This window comes from Haliotis rubra, unplaced genomic scaffold (assembly GCF_003918875.1).
Source record: "Haliotis rubra isolate DU_JTF1 unplaced genomic scaffold, ASM391887v1 Scf165, whole genome shotgun sequence".
Taxonomy (NCBI): domain Eukaryota; kingdom Metazoa; phylum Mollusca; class Gastropoda; order Lepetellida; family Haliotidae; genus Haliotis; species Haliotis rubra.
In genome coordinates, this window is record NW_025765614.1 from 208,963 (window position 1) to 225,851 (window position 16,889).

Here is a 16,889-nt window from a genome sequence, read left to right on the forward strand (position 1 = left end):
CATTACATCATACCTTAGAGTAGTGAATCCTGTTCACTTGTTTCTTGGAAAAGTAAAAACACCAAGAGTAGTCGCTATAATTATATTACAATAGATAAAAGAAGCAAGCTACAATAAATTTAAAATTAAGGAAATTATATTAGAATAGATAAAAGAAAATAAGCTGATGTAAAATAAGCTTTCCCGGGCCAAAACCCCTCAAAGCACCTGGTACATTTCACTCTCTATGCAGACGGTCTACCCATTAGACCACAGAGGCTGCATGTCGCCGCTGTATTGGAATTATGTTGTTTATTTTCAGTTTCTTTGTCACTTTTCTACATTTTATGTAATGCAATCTCATGGTCTAAATTCCAGTCAGACAATTCAAATAGCTGTATATTCTTGCGTGCGTAAGTGAGTATTGTTTTACGCCGCTTTTAGCAATATTCCAGCAATATCGCGTCGAGGGAGACCAGAAATGGGCTTCACACATTGTACCCATGTGGGGAATCGAACCCGGGTCTTCGGCGTGTTGATCGAACGCTTTAACCACTAGGCTACCCCACCGCCCCTATCATATTCATGCGAAACGCAGCGACGAAAAGATCTACTAGTATCTGTAAAAACCGATCATGTGTAATGATCATGTATAATAGGTTTCTCGGTATGACCGTGATGTCGTTATCGTATGGGAAAATGACAGTTGGCTTGTATGTGTGCACGCAAAAGGCCAATATATACAGGGCCTGGCAAAGTTAACTTTACCCGAACACTGGACTTCACCCAAACATTACAAAACGTTACTTGGCTAAAACAGTCGCCTGTATACTAAACGCCTCAAATGTTCACATCACCATTGAAAAAACAAATACCTTGTTTTCTTCCATCATCACAGCTTATATAATTAACCATGACGGGAATGACTTGTGTGATAGGCGCAGAGATAAACAATCGATTATAAATCTTCCTATTTAAGAAAATAGTTACGTAATAAACTGAATTGATATTTTCTTAAACATGTAATTTTAATGACATGAAACGTTACATAAATTAACGTCACTAGTGAGTGAGTATGGTTTTACAGCGCTTTTAGTAATGTTCCAACAATATCACGGCGGGGCACACCAGAAATGAGCTTCACACATTCTGCCTATGTGGGGAATCGAACCCGGGTCTTCGGCGTGACGTGCGAACGCATTAACCACTAGGCTACCCCACCGCCCCTAATGTCACTAACACACATCTGTATGAACAAGTATTGGCCATAGTCTTGAAATACAAATAAAACATACGTATTTTTATCAGTACATACACATGCTATATCTTCTACATCTGTTCCTTTCAAATGATTCATGAAATGGCGGTCCATCTGCCAATATACAGGAATCTGAAATAGAATTATTTCATTGTAACAAGGCCTTTTATATTTCTCTGTAATGTGTTTTTAGGTTTGGCAATTAAAGTTAAAGTCTTAGAACAGCATTCAGAAGTGATACACAAAAAGTCGTGAATTGATGGATATCAGCTTCTTCATTTGAGGGACAAAATTTCGGAAATGTCGTGTCCCTCAAAATAAAGAAGTTGACATCCATAAATTCTCACCTTTAATTAAAATTACGTTCAGATCAATTTATTTCTTCTAAGGATTAAGAAACTAAGAAAGTGAAATTATTGCTCGGTAAAATATGTATTTGGAAAACACTGCCACCATATTATTTCTTTGATTGTTTTGGTCTGCATCAGCTATTCAGAACCTTATCGTTTTCCAATCAAACTTGTTTTTGCAGATTTTTTTTATTTTACATGCTTAGCATATTTATTGTTTAACAAATTAACATACTTATTGTCCTGTACCTTCGTGACAGTGTTAAATAACACGCGAAATTTAGACACTACCTTGAACTTTTATACAGCAATGGAATAAACCAGATATTTGTGTTGTTCAAGAAAGAAACAAATATTAATAAGATCAGCAGCACCGAGGACAGAGCTAATGTCCTCATCATGATCATTTTGTGTCACCTGCATGTAAAATCATCGAAGAAAGATTTGATGAAAGTGCGAAATGCACAGAGAAACTATGTGTTGACCTTGAAATTACACATTAATTGTCTTGAAGACAATCCCTTGGTTAACCTCAGTAACAATATCGCCCAAAGAACTTTCTCAGATAAACGGAAGAGCGCCCGTTTGATCGAACTAGTACTATCATGTGTTTTTGGTATATGTTGGTTCTACTGTTTTAACTTAAACGTCCCTAAACATCTAAAAGAGTTGTCAGTAAGGTCCATTCTTTATAAGTTTCAAATATATTTCGCTTACCATAGAGTTTGGTGACTTAAATTGACGCTGAAAAGCAATCATTGAACCATAATTTCATGGAACGGTGTTCCCGGCTTTATCAGCTCAGCATAAAAACAGTTTCCGAAACGTATCGAATACCCATAAAAGTAGCGGACAGTTCGTCAGCGACATGATCCTTGGTCGTGATGTCCACTATGCTGCTCCTCCTGGTCAATGTCTTCTCTCTGGCAGCCGTCAAGGCTCAAGTCAAACCGTGCTGCAGTGACGCCAAATGGTCAGCCACGATGATCGACGTTGGCGCGCTCTCCCAAGGGAACAGTGTAGGTTTACTATAGCCACATCTTTAGTTGTACGTCTAGGTGTGTTGTGTCAAACGTAATGCAAATGTACTCTTCTTTTGGACAAGATCTTTTTGTGATCAAGACACGTTCATCTGAAACTTTCATGCATGTATGTTGTGATTGGTGTCACCGGTGTGGCAGGATACCCACAGGTGTTTGCGAACACCTGGTGTCATGACTATTTCATAGTGATTCATCAACAAATGAAAATATGAAACAGTGGGCAGTTTAAAATGCAGTGTGCCTTTCGAAGATATTCATTTATTATCAAGGAAAGGAGGTTATTACAATTATTCATTCCAATCTCAAGATGGCAGCTTCTTAACATGTGATACAGATTAACTTCCGTTCCATGATGTGAAGTTATTGTGTATTTTATTTTAATATATCCAGTCAAAGCTTTAAGGCCAAACAATGATCCCTCTTGACTATCCTTGGAAACCGATTGTATTGATAATGTAAGGCAAAACAATGATAATAGCAGGTGCTCGCGAATTGATAAACATGTCCTGCCCTAAAGGTACTAAATTGATTTTGTATAACTTCTACAACAAAATTATCAGTCTCCGATACAGAAATTTTATCATTGTCACGGTAGTTTTAACTCCAGGCCAAACAGAATAAAAGACGCAGTATGTGTTATATTTGGGATCATTTGAGTCCCTCTCCTGTGTTATCTCTTTCAGGTAAAGGCTGACTTCTACTATGACTACACCAACAGAGCCACTGCTGTCCAGTACTATCAGCCCGGATCCCAAGTGAAGGCAAACAGAGTGGTCACGTTGTACGGACAGGTAACACCATGCATTTGTCCATCGGGAATTTGTCATTGGGGAGTAAACGTAATTCTGTGTTTCAGAAGCCGTACCATAAGGACCATTTTACAGTTTTCATATCTCGTGAACCTGCAGAACAAATGTTGAGTCGTTATCGCCTACATTCTCTGCCCACTGTGTTTTTTCTTTTATTCTTTTTTTCGCTAATCATTCAGTCATCTACAAGCGCGATATAGTTCCTACCGTTGATTCGGGTTTCAACAAGAAACCAACCAACAGCACCCCCGTGTCCAATTAACAGTTCAAACAGAATAGAATGGTCTACGTGTCTTTCTTGACCCTATCCAAAAAGACCCAAACCAGAAAGCCAAAAGGCCGGGCAGGACAACTTAGGAATGGCCAGCCAGTCCTAACTTGACACCCAGAAGGAAGCATGCTACAAAAACATTTTTTATATCATTGGAAAGATCTCAAGGAGATGAATCCAAAATATAATGTGCAAGTGTCAGATGTATAATCCTTCAAACCATATTAAGCAGAGCCTTCATTATTGTACACACAACACACCTTAAAATTATCAAAATGAATTGCTCTTTGTGAGATTTTACTTTGAAATTATCTAATTGCAGTGTGCAAGTAGATGTGACTTTCAAAAATGTAACAGCCTTTTCATGAGGCCAGCCAAATATAAGAATACTTGGTGAAATCCAACAATTCAATCAAGATGAGATATACTATCATAGAAAACAGTGGGAAAATAACACAAACAAGGTCATATAACATAACTGCATGTATTGTTTCATAAATGCCATACACCACATTACAGTTACACATGCTGTACATATACAAATATATATATATATATATATATATATATATTCAAAACAGAAAAACATACACTTTGGTGTATTTTGGTTTTGTTTATGGCAGTCTGGTTGTAACAAAAAAATAAATTTAACGCTTTGACAAATTATAACAAGAATAACATGTAAATAATGAAACTTATATATCATAGGTGAGGGACATACCACCTAAAAACTACAAAGATTTCTTGTGCAGATGTCGGTATTATTGTGACATCTTCAAAATAAGTTTCAACCAACACAAATTTCTCAGTTATTTCATCATTATTCTAGATCTGAATATCCAAAGAAGATTATAGCAAATGTTTAATGTCATCGAAAGAATGGATGAAAGTAGAATTGTATCTGTGACAATTTTGACAATACTGTGTTACAAGAGAGACCTATGAGATGTTTATATCTTAAAACTAAATAACTTTTTGTGATAATTAGTTCTTTCAAGTTGCATTCAAACCATTACATCTATCACATATTCAATTTATACCTCAATTATAACACAATTTGATCAAAAGTACATCAAAACACATGATAATTCCAAGAAAAGAAGGAATTTTCTAACCATGACAGGGGACCATTATGTTTTGTACCTATTGTTACCTAGACAGGGATATTTACAAGGAGAATAATCAATATCAGACTTAATAACTATTCCAACAAGAACCATCAGAAGATGACACAATCCCCCCGGCCACCACATATTTGAAAGAACAAATCATCTGCCAGTTACTTAAAGTCCAACTTGATATTTTTTTAGACTAAGTGCACATCGCTTCCATGGAAATCATGAAAAATATAAATGCCAAAAATCTGCAAATAGCAAAAGGCACCACTTCAAGATCTGTTTGATATGTCTGCCAAGTCTTGCAGAAAGATAATGAAATGTTTTCAAGTTGAAACCCACCCCTCCCTTATGAAACTAACTCTGAATCGTTTCCATGGAGCCAGGAAAAATAAAAATGCCAAAAATCTGCAAATAGCTATGTCTGTATGTCTCATACATCTGCTAAGCTCTGCTGAAAGATATTGAAAAGTTTTCTACTTGTGACATAGAAACGAAACCCACCCCTCCTTTTTGAGACAAAATCCAAAATTGTTTCCAAAATCTACTTCAATTTAATTTGTGCAAGCGATTGACAGTGAGGCATAAGCAAATTTAGCTCTGTGATTATACAAAGAAAATGTTCAGTGCATATATATACATCGCATATACATATTTACATCAGTGTTACAATCAGGCCACCATCTCAGAGTTCCGCTGAGGCTTGTCTTCTGTGCTTTGTAAGTGATACCTGTAAAAGGAAAAGGAAAGGATAATAAGAACTGACATACAAAGATAAGTGAAAAACAGTAACAGCTTAAATCGGTATTCATCTTGATGTCTGGATGTTTTATACATTCAATGCTCTCTAACACTGGATAACAGATGACAATATAATATTTTGTTAACAATTGGAACTCAATGAAAATACCTTTGATTGCCTCCGCATTTTTTTCATTGCTTCGCTCTATTGCCTCTTGTACATTTCTTGGAAGGGTGTTCTCTTCCCTTGGGGCAGGCATGAAGGGCTTGAAGTCAGACAGCTTGATGGCCAGGTGTGAATGTCCCCATCTTTCTAATGTAGGACACCCACCACAAGCCTTCCTCTTCAGACAGCCTGGTAGATGACACCCATTTGCCCAAGTCTTTCCCCATGGCTTTACAGGTGTCATCTACCTTTTCCTTGTCCAGAGTGACAGGTGTGAGTGTTGACAGGTCAACCTTGAAATCCAATGACACCTTTCTGTAGGTTTCACTTTTCAGAGGCCAATCTTTATAAAGCATGGAGACCGAGGACCCCTCCATTCTGAACACAAACACATGTGCCTCCTTGTGTCCTTTAGGTGAATCACAGTTGATAAACAACTGCCTCATGTCCCAAACACCATCCAGTATAGTAGCAGTGGGCTTTGGATCGTTACTGCTGGCAAGGACTTGCAGGAGAGCATCACGTGTTGCAGCAGGTTTCTGTCTCAGCTCCCTTGCAAACACGCTGAACAGCTGGTCCACATCTTCATGTGTGTGGCCCACCATAAGAAATGAAAGTTTCACCTGGAAAAGAGTATCACTATTAAAACACACATTCAAACTACTCTGACCAATACAATAAATTTCGAATCCAGACACCCTTTGAGGACCAATACTGGTACACACCCCACCCTCACAAGAAGAGCCAATGACTCCTCTACCGTCCCTACCTCAGAAATGTAACACCACTGTCATGCAATTCACCAAACCAACTTCACCAGCTCCAAACAGCGAATATAGATGTTGCCTTAGCAACTCGTTGGCGTTTGGATTAATCTCGTTCCTAAACTCTCACTGAGATAAGATTTTGTCTGATAGCTGCAGTTGACGCGAAAGGAACCAATCTATGGAACCAACCTATGGGACCAATCTATGGAACTAAACTATGGAACCAATCTATGGAGTTCAGGCTTTATCTGGCTCCAACAGTTCACAGAGGAAAAGGAACCTGAGGTTGATATGGTTCATTGCGTTCGTGCCTAACCATCTACTGTATCTACAGTTCATAGACGAATTTCCCAGCTATATGTCCACAGTTAGAAGAGGTATCACCATCTCCATTTCATTGTACAGTGCGTTGTACCTTTTGTACCTTCTTTATGTTTGACGCTTTTATGAACAACGTTGTTTCATGTTATGTACTATATCTCTTAGATGTGTCAGGTAAATGTATGGGTAAATCCCAGTAAATGTGATTTTGATGTTGCAGGGACTACGGTACACAATCAACACTGGCTCATGTACCAGGACGCCCACCACTGACCAGATACTGCCAAACTGCGTCCCGGGTAGGTTCCTACACCAAGGTCACGTGATATCGTCATGACTATAAAATGGAGGCTTATCTTTGCTTTCACTATTATGAAATTTGTATTTATCTGTATTGAGGGACAATCCTCAACTTCTGTTGCCTTATAGGATATTCGTAAAGAGTGTCCCAAGGGACATAACTCTATAGTGTTCGCTTGAAATTATGTTCGGCCGGTAGAAGGTGCGTGAGTCGATTTAATGCAACGTTGCATTAATTCATTAGAACGTTTTAATTTAATATTGCAATCAAAATACGTAATTTTAATGGGGGGAGTTCCCCTGAGGTCTGATAGTTAATATTATGGAGAGAAATGCATTATGTATTTTTAGAGAAATGTGGTGTGACATTGTACCTTTAATATGTTGAATGAAATGTATTTTACGTGAGTAATTATTAAATATTTGGTTGGAAATCTGCGACCACAACCCCTTGAGGAATTGGGTGTCTACCTTTGGTGGTGGCAATACTATATTTTGACATTATAAAAATTTTCGAACCGAAGCGAAGGAAGTACGACAGGGGGTTGTAACGCTTAAAACTACCATCAAGGTACATACTGTGAACGACGGAGTCTCAGTACTTTTAATCTCTTTTACATAGTACTAAGACCCCGTCAGTGGCAGTATATACCTTGATGGCAGTTTTTAGCGTTACGAGCCCCTGTGCTTTAAACTAAATAAATACCGGCTAACTTAGTAACTTACTAGCCCCTGCCAATTTTCCGATCACAGGAAGCTGAATACATCAACCCCAGTTCCGATGCAAATGTCACGTACTTGAAAATATCTGTACACACATTAATTATAAGTCATGCTGATAAAAATGACAGCACTAAATACTTGAAATTGTGATCAACATTAATTACTGGATGGATGTGCTTTTAAAAAACATAAACATCTCACACTATTTCATCCAATCACAGCTATCAGCTCAGGAACCTATAGGAAGAATGGTCATTTTTCTCTCTGCTGCGCAACCCTATTTGCGCTACAGTTTGCCTGTGTGTCAATAGTGTAAGTCACAGCGGTCTCTTTGTCACTCGAAGGTGACACATAAGACTGAAATACTGTTGTACGAGGCTTAGAACCCAAGTCTACAAGCAATATATATACAGTGATATCAATTATTTCCTCCCACACAGGCGAGAATACATACGTTGGATCCAGCTATATTGGCACTGAGACAAGTGGGCTGAAAACTGATACTTGGTTCTTTCGTCTTGGTGCCCTCAACTTTACTGTCAGCTATGCCAACCCTGGATGCGTCCCAACATTCCAGGGGAAAGTCGATACAGTACCGTCACGTGAGTACAGAGTGTGTTAGTTACTGAGAATTTGTTTTATATATCCTTCCAAGGAAATACGTATAAATAGGGTTCATTTTTGTTTATAATGGCAGGGAGACTATATAAGACAATGGCACACCTATAAGAAAGTTCATTATCCATACTGATACAGGCCATGGTGGGTTGATGATGATAATTTTATGGGGGGTTACCAATTTTGTTCTGGGGAGGAAGGGGGTCATCAATTTTGTACATATGCACGGAGGGGTGGGGGGTTGTGTTATTAATTTTTATACATAAAAAATATTTAAAAGTTATGCCTAAAAATTATGGGAAGGGGGGCGGGGTCATTGATTTTGCACATGGTATGTATGGTGTGTGTGGGGGTGGGGAGGGCACTTGCTTTGTACATATATACATATATACTTTTTAGGGGGTCATTCACATTGTACAAGCTTCTCCATAAAAATCATCGTCATTCTCAATTCCCCCTCCCCCTCCTCCCCCTAGTCATAAATTATGTCTCTAAATCAGGCTTCCTATGATGACAACACATAATAACCATATTCCTTTTGTGTTTCAGCTCCAGTAAATACAGGTGTATACTTTAACGGATATGTGTCGCAAATTACGGATCAAGCCGCTTTCGGAATCCCCACCGACTGTCAGTAGCATAGCAACTGCAATCAATGAAGTTCAACTGAGGTTTCCCTGCTTTCTGTTTTATTTTAAAACATTCAAAAATAAATATTAGACCAATATATTATGTCTTTCAAGGTGTTGTATTTGCACATTGTCAGTTGGTGGTGTAATAGGATGACCTGTAGAAACACAGGTGGCTCTGTACAGCTTTTGGGGTTACTCTAGAAAAATAGTGAACAGAGGTGCTCTGTAACAGTAGTACATGATGGTGATGGAGGTCTCATCAACAATAAAGGGTGAACTCTGCATCGACAGATGAACTCTTCAGTAAGCGACTTATATAAGCCTCTGCGTCAATTTTGGTATATGTGATTTTAAAGGGCCACTGATGCACAGCGATTAATGTTTCCAGCCAACAGTCTAATTACGAAACCTATCTGCAAACTGGTCAGCCCCTGCTCCCTCGACCGTGACGGACACGGGGACTTGGCTACTGTACACCTTGGCAGAATGTCTTCAACCTAATCAGTGGGACATTAGGAAGGGTGGATGCCCATCAGATGCCGTCATTTGAAAATATCCCCGGTAGTTCTTGTTTGATTGTAATAAAGTATCCCAGCACTGTAGGCATTTTCAGATTTACAAATGTTTGGATGGTATAGTGACTGATCCAATTTGATCCTATTTCTGTGTTGTTTACCTCGATATTTAATCATGTAAAAATATTATGTCTATTACGTATGCTATGATATCAAAAACACACATTTGATATATTTGAATCCATAAACTAAACAACCCCACTTTGCCATTGCTAAACAGAAATCTGAAATTGTACTTAGGTACATAGGTATATACAGTTTCTAAATAAGTACACAGCAAATGTTTATATATATTTCTTATGTAACAATAAAGTTCGATCCGTTCGTATCGTCAAAACAGTGTCGGCCCATAAGGTTTTTTCAGACAATCAAACTTGCATGCAATACAGCGATTACTACTCTCTTGCTGTAACCCTTGTTTGGTGGTTAATCTACACATGTTATTTGTCATCATTCACTTGGTGGTCAGTTAATGAATTTATAACAGGTATAATTAGTGATAACACCAGCGTACACCACTCAGATTACCCGACAAAGGTTCCCATTTGGCATTTCTTGTGTCTGAAGTAAATACTCATCATTATAAATTAAGGTCTGATGTGGCAAATGTATTACATCTTATGTAATATGCGCATGGAAATGCAAGCAAGAGGAATTATCAGCTGAGTTTCAAAACAACCATCGATCAAAGGATTAACCGATAACACGCTGATTGATTAATTGATTTTATCCTGCACAGCGGATTTGTCAAAAGGTAGTGTTTATGGAGGTGTCAGCCCGATCTGTCGACAAATGAAAAATAGGATGTTGCGACGGAACAAAAAAACCGGAGTGTCGACATCGCGTGCTCAACGGTCTACTCCCATTTGCGAGAACTCCCAGTTGCGAGACTCCCAGTTGTGAGACAGTGGAGAAGGTAAGGAGCAAAGAAAACACACCTTACTCCCCTATCTGATAGAATGGATTAACCCCAGCTAATTAGGGATTAGCTATTTAACTGAATCTTGTGGAGGTAGCTTAAAAGAAAAAGTAATTAACCTACTCAGGTAAATGGCTTTAAAAAATAAACACTTTGTGTAGGTAACTTCGTGATCATTTGAAAGAGAAATTAATTGACCTACTCAGATTTACGTGCTTGAAAAATCTAGCAATAACTGTTGTAACTATAATTAATCCAAATGTATTTATTAACCTGTGACTGCTCTTTCGCAAATGGGAGGACACCTGCTCAACATACCGTGGCGGTGTTAGTTAATGAAAGAGAATGTTTGCTTAGTGATTTGCAAGTGACCATGTTCGTTTCATGAGTAAATGAATTACGTTAATTATAGAGAAAGTCTTTTTAACAATTTGTAAGAGAATTAAGGTTGCAAACAAACTATTATTTTTAAAATACGTTATGCGATTGGAAGGATTACCATTTTGGAGTTTAAAATGCAGAGAGCAGAGAAACAGAGAGCTTACAAATTAGTTTGTGATATTGGGAGTAGAAGGATTATTGAAATGCTGTTAAAAACATTTATTTGGATTCCGTTACTACCACCTGGGTAGAAGGCCCATGGACTCTGCCAAAATGGAATTATTTTGAAAATGATGGACACAGAACAACTAACAATAATTTGGAAAGTTGGCATAACAAAATCAACAAGTATGCCATGAAGACACATCCGAATGTGTTTGAGGTTTATGGATGTAGATTCACTGATCTATACTGAATACACCCTGTCGTAAAGTTTCTTTGTAAAAACAACGTCCTTCCTTCAAAGGATTAACCGCCAAAACCTTGATTGTTAGCTCATTATTGGCTAACTAATGGCGGACATCATGCAATTACTTGCCAGGTGTGCTATCTTGGGTGACCAATGGGAAATACCAATGTGATAAATCGGAAACGATAGATCACTTTTTCGCATATTAGACCGTTAAAAGACACATGACATGGAACAGGATTCTTTGTCAGCTGCAGATGAATGGCATCTCATTACTTTATGTGGATATTGATGGATACATTCCCCTAACAAGGTAATTGCCTGATATTGTTGCTATAACTTTAGTCTGTTTTAATTTTAATATTTGCATTTTGTTTTAATCTATTTGTTATGGCATTCAACAGAATCATTTTTTTGTCATGAAAGGTAATGAGACAGACAACATACACTAGATCGCACTTAGGGCGTTTGTTTGAAATATGATACACGTCTAGATATTACAGTCATGTTATAAATTCACTAAGCATAAGCAGATCGTGTGCATTTTATTAAGTTTCAAAATGCATACAAATATGATAATAAACTAATTAGGATTATAAGACAAAATATAAAGACGTACATTGACTTCGTTATTTTAGTCCTAACATTTTTTACCACTGGCAGATGGTTTAACTAAAATGTTTTCATTTGTTATCAAAATAATGCCATTTAATACAACATTAAGATTAACTAGTAGTGAACCCAAGCTTACTACCCTCCCCAAGACTCCCCATGTACTTAGTTAGCCTTTACTTTCAAACAATGCTATTATATCATGCTTCTCACCAAATTCAAGGTCAAACTAATTTATTTCTTAAATCCAATTCTACATCCATTTACGTTAACATTTTTATAAAGTCAACATTACTATGAAATAACAAATTTTCATCAAAATAAGCATTTTTATGAATATTTTTTTATAAGAAACCAAATTATTCATCACAGTCTACATAATTTTACAACAACATCAAGATTATCGAGTAAAAAAGATTTCATCTTTGTTGATCAGTCTATACGTTTTCTATCAATTGCGCATGGTGGTGGCGCAGCAGAGGTAACGAACCAGTCATGAATTCTGGGATATCATCCGGGTACTCACGGGAGAAAAACAATAACAAAAGCAACAACCAATCCACGGAAATTGCTCTGCATCAGTAGCCCTTTAACGTTCAGTCTCAGCGAACGATTATAACACCCTTGCATCATTTGAAGCAGGGAGACTATATAACGGGGAGTGGTCACTCCTCGAAAAGCCCCTTAGCGTTTGCCTCGGCTCGTCACGTGACCAGTGTAGCCAATATGGCGGAAGCTCAGTTTTTAAGATTGGCCCGGTTTATTTTCAACAGCTGATTACATTCGCTGAGTGTTGTGACAACTGAAAACCTACATGTAGACGATAAGTAACCTATTCTGTCACTTCATTTTAAGTCAAATAATTGTTACTAGTGACAGTATTAGTACAGTAAATTTGTACTAAATTTTCAAGTCGGTATGTTGTAGCACACTGACTTCAATTCTCGGTACACAGCGAAGAAAGACTAAATTCTTTCGCTAAAAACTTCTTTCAAATACTCGTTTAATTTTTAGAAGGGAAATATACCATTAGTTGAGAGGTGTTTACAAGTATTTGTGATAGTTTTATAACTTTAATAAAACTGTTAGGGTCCCTTTGAGGTGTGTGAAAAATATGACATATCGCCGATCTGATCTGATCCGCCATTGAAATACTACAGGGCGTTGTTTGAGTGTTTCTAGTTATTGTTCTAAAAACTTCTTTCACATACACCTTATTTTTTATGAGGCGAATATACCACCAGGTGAAAGGTGTTTGCATGTAATAGTGATAGTTTTATTATTTAAAAAAAAAAGTTTAGGATGTATTTGAGGTGTGTGAAAAATATGACATATCGCCGATCTGATCTGATCCGCCATTGATGCTTGTTTAATAGTTCTAAAAAAACTTTCTTTCTTGTTGATCTTAGTATTTGACAAAACTGGAAAGGTGTTTACAACGCTTTGTGATAGTTCTAAACTTTCTGTTTTTGAGGGGTGTGTGACAGTGTCAGTTAACATTCTGTCAATGTCCATGTCATTCCACACATGCAATAAGATATCTAAATTAATTACTAATGTAAAAAAATGTCTCAAAGTAGATTTTTAAAAAAAGGACAGCTGGTGTTAACAAATGTGTTTTAGCGATAGTTTTGCGTTCTTTAACATGTTTGGGGAGGGATGGCCGTGGTGTATCATTTATTCTTTCATTCATTCACATATATATTTCTTTCTTTTGTTCTTTTTCTTTATTTCTTTCATTCATTCACCTATAAGTCTTGCTCTTAATTCTTGCTATAATTCATTCATTCATTCATTCATTGTAAAATTCAGACTGATACAATAAACTGCTACGCAGCCGAAGTTGCGCTGGGAACGAACCAAGTCGCTGTGTGCGTTGGAGCATGACGAGGCACACGTTAATTAGTACAAATGGTAAAGAAAGCAAGCGAGTGACCTATCCCTGTTGTAGAGTATCCCTGTTTGAAGTAATAACACAAAAAACAACAATATAAACTTTGCCTTTCGTTTTCAACAGGGGACTTTAGGGCGCTGTTTAGTGACAAAACATCAGTTCAAAGTCAGGAAAAGCCTTTAAAGATATTATATTATATTATATAATATCATATCATATCATATCATATCATATCATATCATATCATATCATATCATATCATATCATATCATATCATATCATATCATATCATATCATATCATATCATATCATATTATATTATATTATATTTTAATTTTATATATGTATTATCTTTAAACAACAAACAAACCAAAATCCTAAATCTTTGTCAGGCAAATATCAGTCAGGATGTGTAAAAAAATAGTACGTGGTTAACTTGAAGTATGAACCAGACTAGTAAACGTGGATTAGTAACTGTACTTACCTTGATAATCTAATGGATTGTTAATCGAATAATTTGATAGACAATCAACACAACCAAGCTAATCGCCACATAATGATTTTCAACTCTGCTTTTACGTAACACAAGAAGTTACATTGTATACGACACATAATTCTGAAACAAGTTTCTGATTCTACGAACTGTCTGGACATCATCTCAGTAATATTGGGAATTCAGAATTTATGAAATGACCTTATTGCCATCAAGCATCTGCAGCTTACTTATCTGTTGTAAGCTATGTGGTCTTGGCTATTTGTTGCAATCATATACTGTATTCTATGAATATATATACACACACACACACATATTCAATAAAGCCAAAATGTGAGGTATTTCGTACATGTTTAAATGTGTGGTCTCAAGTATTACCTCACGTGTTATACACACACACACACACATATATATGCACTGAATGTCTACATGCACACACTACAAAACTGTACATATAACAATTTTAAAAGTACATTTTGGTTGTCTATGTCTTTGGTCTCAAATGCATAATGGTCTGTTCTGTTGAACAATGAAATCATATTCCCAGGTAAACAATGATTGTTGAACGACCTTGACCCATATGGCAAAATATACTCAGAACGTTTAACTTGAAAATGTCTGGTGAAAAGATAAACGTCAAATCAGTGCTACCATATATTTCTAATAGAACACGATACCAGATTTGGTTGACTTGTTTGAGTGGCATTTTAGAAGGCATTTTGAGACGTACGGTTGGTTCTACTTTTTTAACTTGCGTCATTTTCCAGTTTCAAAATGATGTTTCACTTGGCACTAAAACGACACCGTCATTTACTGTGAGTGAATGGAACAAGGAACAACTGCTGAACAAACAGGTGCCTGTTTGAATCGAGGTTGAGGTGCAGTAGTGTATGCCATAGCCACAAATACTTTGTAAATTGTGATTGAACACTGCGCAATGACGTAGTTCAGATACTCTATATACATGTATGCTTGATGTGTGTTTTAATTTAGAAAATAAGGATTGCATTGTTGTTATTTTTCACTTCTTATTCACATAATGATACAGTTTACTTTATTGAAAACAAAACATGTAAAACAATACCAATTTCGGTGCATTTGGCAGACATTTACATTGTATGAAATAAGCAAAATGGTTGCCTATATTGTGAAATATTTTTCATGGAATGAGCAGATAATTGTTTGCCCACTGCACACAATGGGCAGATTGGGTTGTAACATATCTAGAATAAGTATCCAGTGACTATAAAACGAGCGGTCAGTCTGTCACCGTCATTACGCCCTGAGCTTGATGCCAGTCATGCTGAGCACTCCTGGTCAGTTTGTCCTGTCTGGCGGCCGCCAAGGGTCAGCGCATATTCTGATGCATGGCCAATAAATGGTCTGTGAACAGGTTGTACTGCAAATCTTGAAGATGGCTATCTTCAGTTCAATTCTTATTATGTAGAACTGTTTCGTTTCGTGTTGCCAAGTGCCACAATCATGAATTAAGTCTTCGGTTGCATGAACAAGTTTTCATGAACATATTGAAGCTTTTATTGGTTTTAGTAAAGTAAGTAGGGTAAATATATTTATATATTCTTTTTGCCGTATGTATCATAGTTTACAGTAAATTTGGAATAAAATCTATTAAGTCTAAGAATGTTCATTTTGTTTTACAAATATGCCATTCTAACAGTGTTAAAGTACATTAGGTCTTGGTCTGCATATGTCTTTTATGTAATGGATAATTATCTTCATTACACCAACATTCACAATGTAGCACGGATTTCTATATTGGTGGTTCATGGGTGGATAATTTCATCAAGTCAAAAGTAAAATCTGTTTTGTGTTCATTACATGTTCCCCAGTTGTGTTCCTAGTTTTGTGACATGGTACTGATGCATGTTTGCTGCGAACAGTTTTGCAGGGAAGGTACTTGAGAAGGTGAACCTAGTCTCAGATAAGTGTCTTTCCTGCAGACTAAGCATGTACGTTGTGAAGGTAGAAGTATGCTGAACAGTTCCTGGACCACCAAGGCATTCGTTTGTGTGTTTCAGGAGGTACAGATAGTTTAACTTATAGGAATTAAACGAGAGCTGTATGAGGGTCAACCAGCCAAATAAGAACTTGCATAGATTTTGAAGCTTCTATGACTACAGCATTTGTAAAGGTACGAGCATTAATATGACTGAATACATTAATAATGATCGTGGTTGTCCCGAAGTGGGAATGATCGCTGTACTGTGTTGTTCTGCAACGGTGAGGTCTATCGGTGTGTGTGTGTGTGTGTGTGTGTGTGTGTGTGTGTGTGTGTGTGTGTGTGTGTCAAGGGTGTGTGTGTGTGTGTGTGTGTGTGTGGAGGTATCCAATGGTAAAGCGTTGAGGTTGAAGGCCCGGGTTCGAACCATGGGTACAATGTGTGAAGCCCGTTTCTGGTTGCCGTTGTTGCTTATCGCCGCGGCTAAGCAATATTCCAGCCATAGGACGGCGTTCTGTAACTAATGGAAGCTGGACCAGTCAACCCAGTGATT

At 37.2% G+C, this 16,889-nt stretch overlaps 1 long non-coding RNA gene across 1 annotated transcript; it reads left to right on the forward strand.

Moving 5' to 3' along the window:
- Positions 1 to 3,353: 3,353 nt before the first annotated feature.
- On the forward strand, positions 3,354 to 9,136 carry LOC124271971. Its single transcript, XR_006897190.1, has 4 exons — positions 3,354 to 3,421; positions 7,041 to 7,119; positions 8,284 to 8,445; positions 9,011 to 9,136. It is a non-coding gene; the product is annotated as an uncharacterized LOC124271971 (long non-coding RNA).
- Positions 9,137 to 16,889: the final 7,753 nt, after the last annotated feature.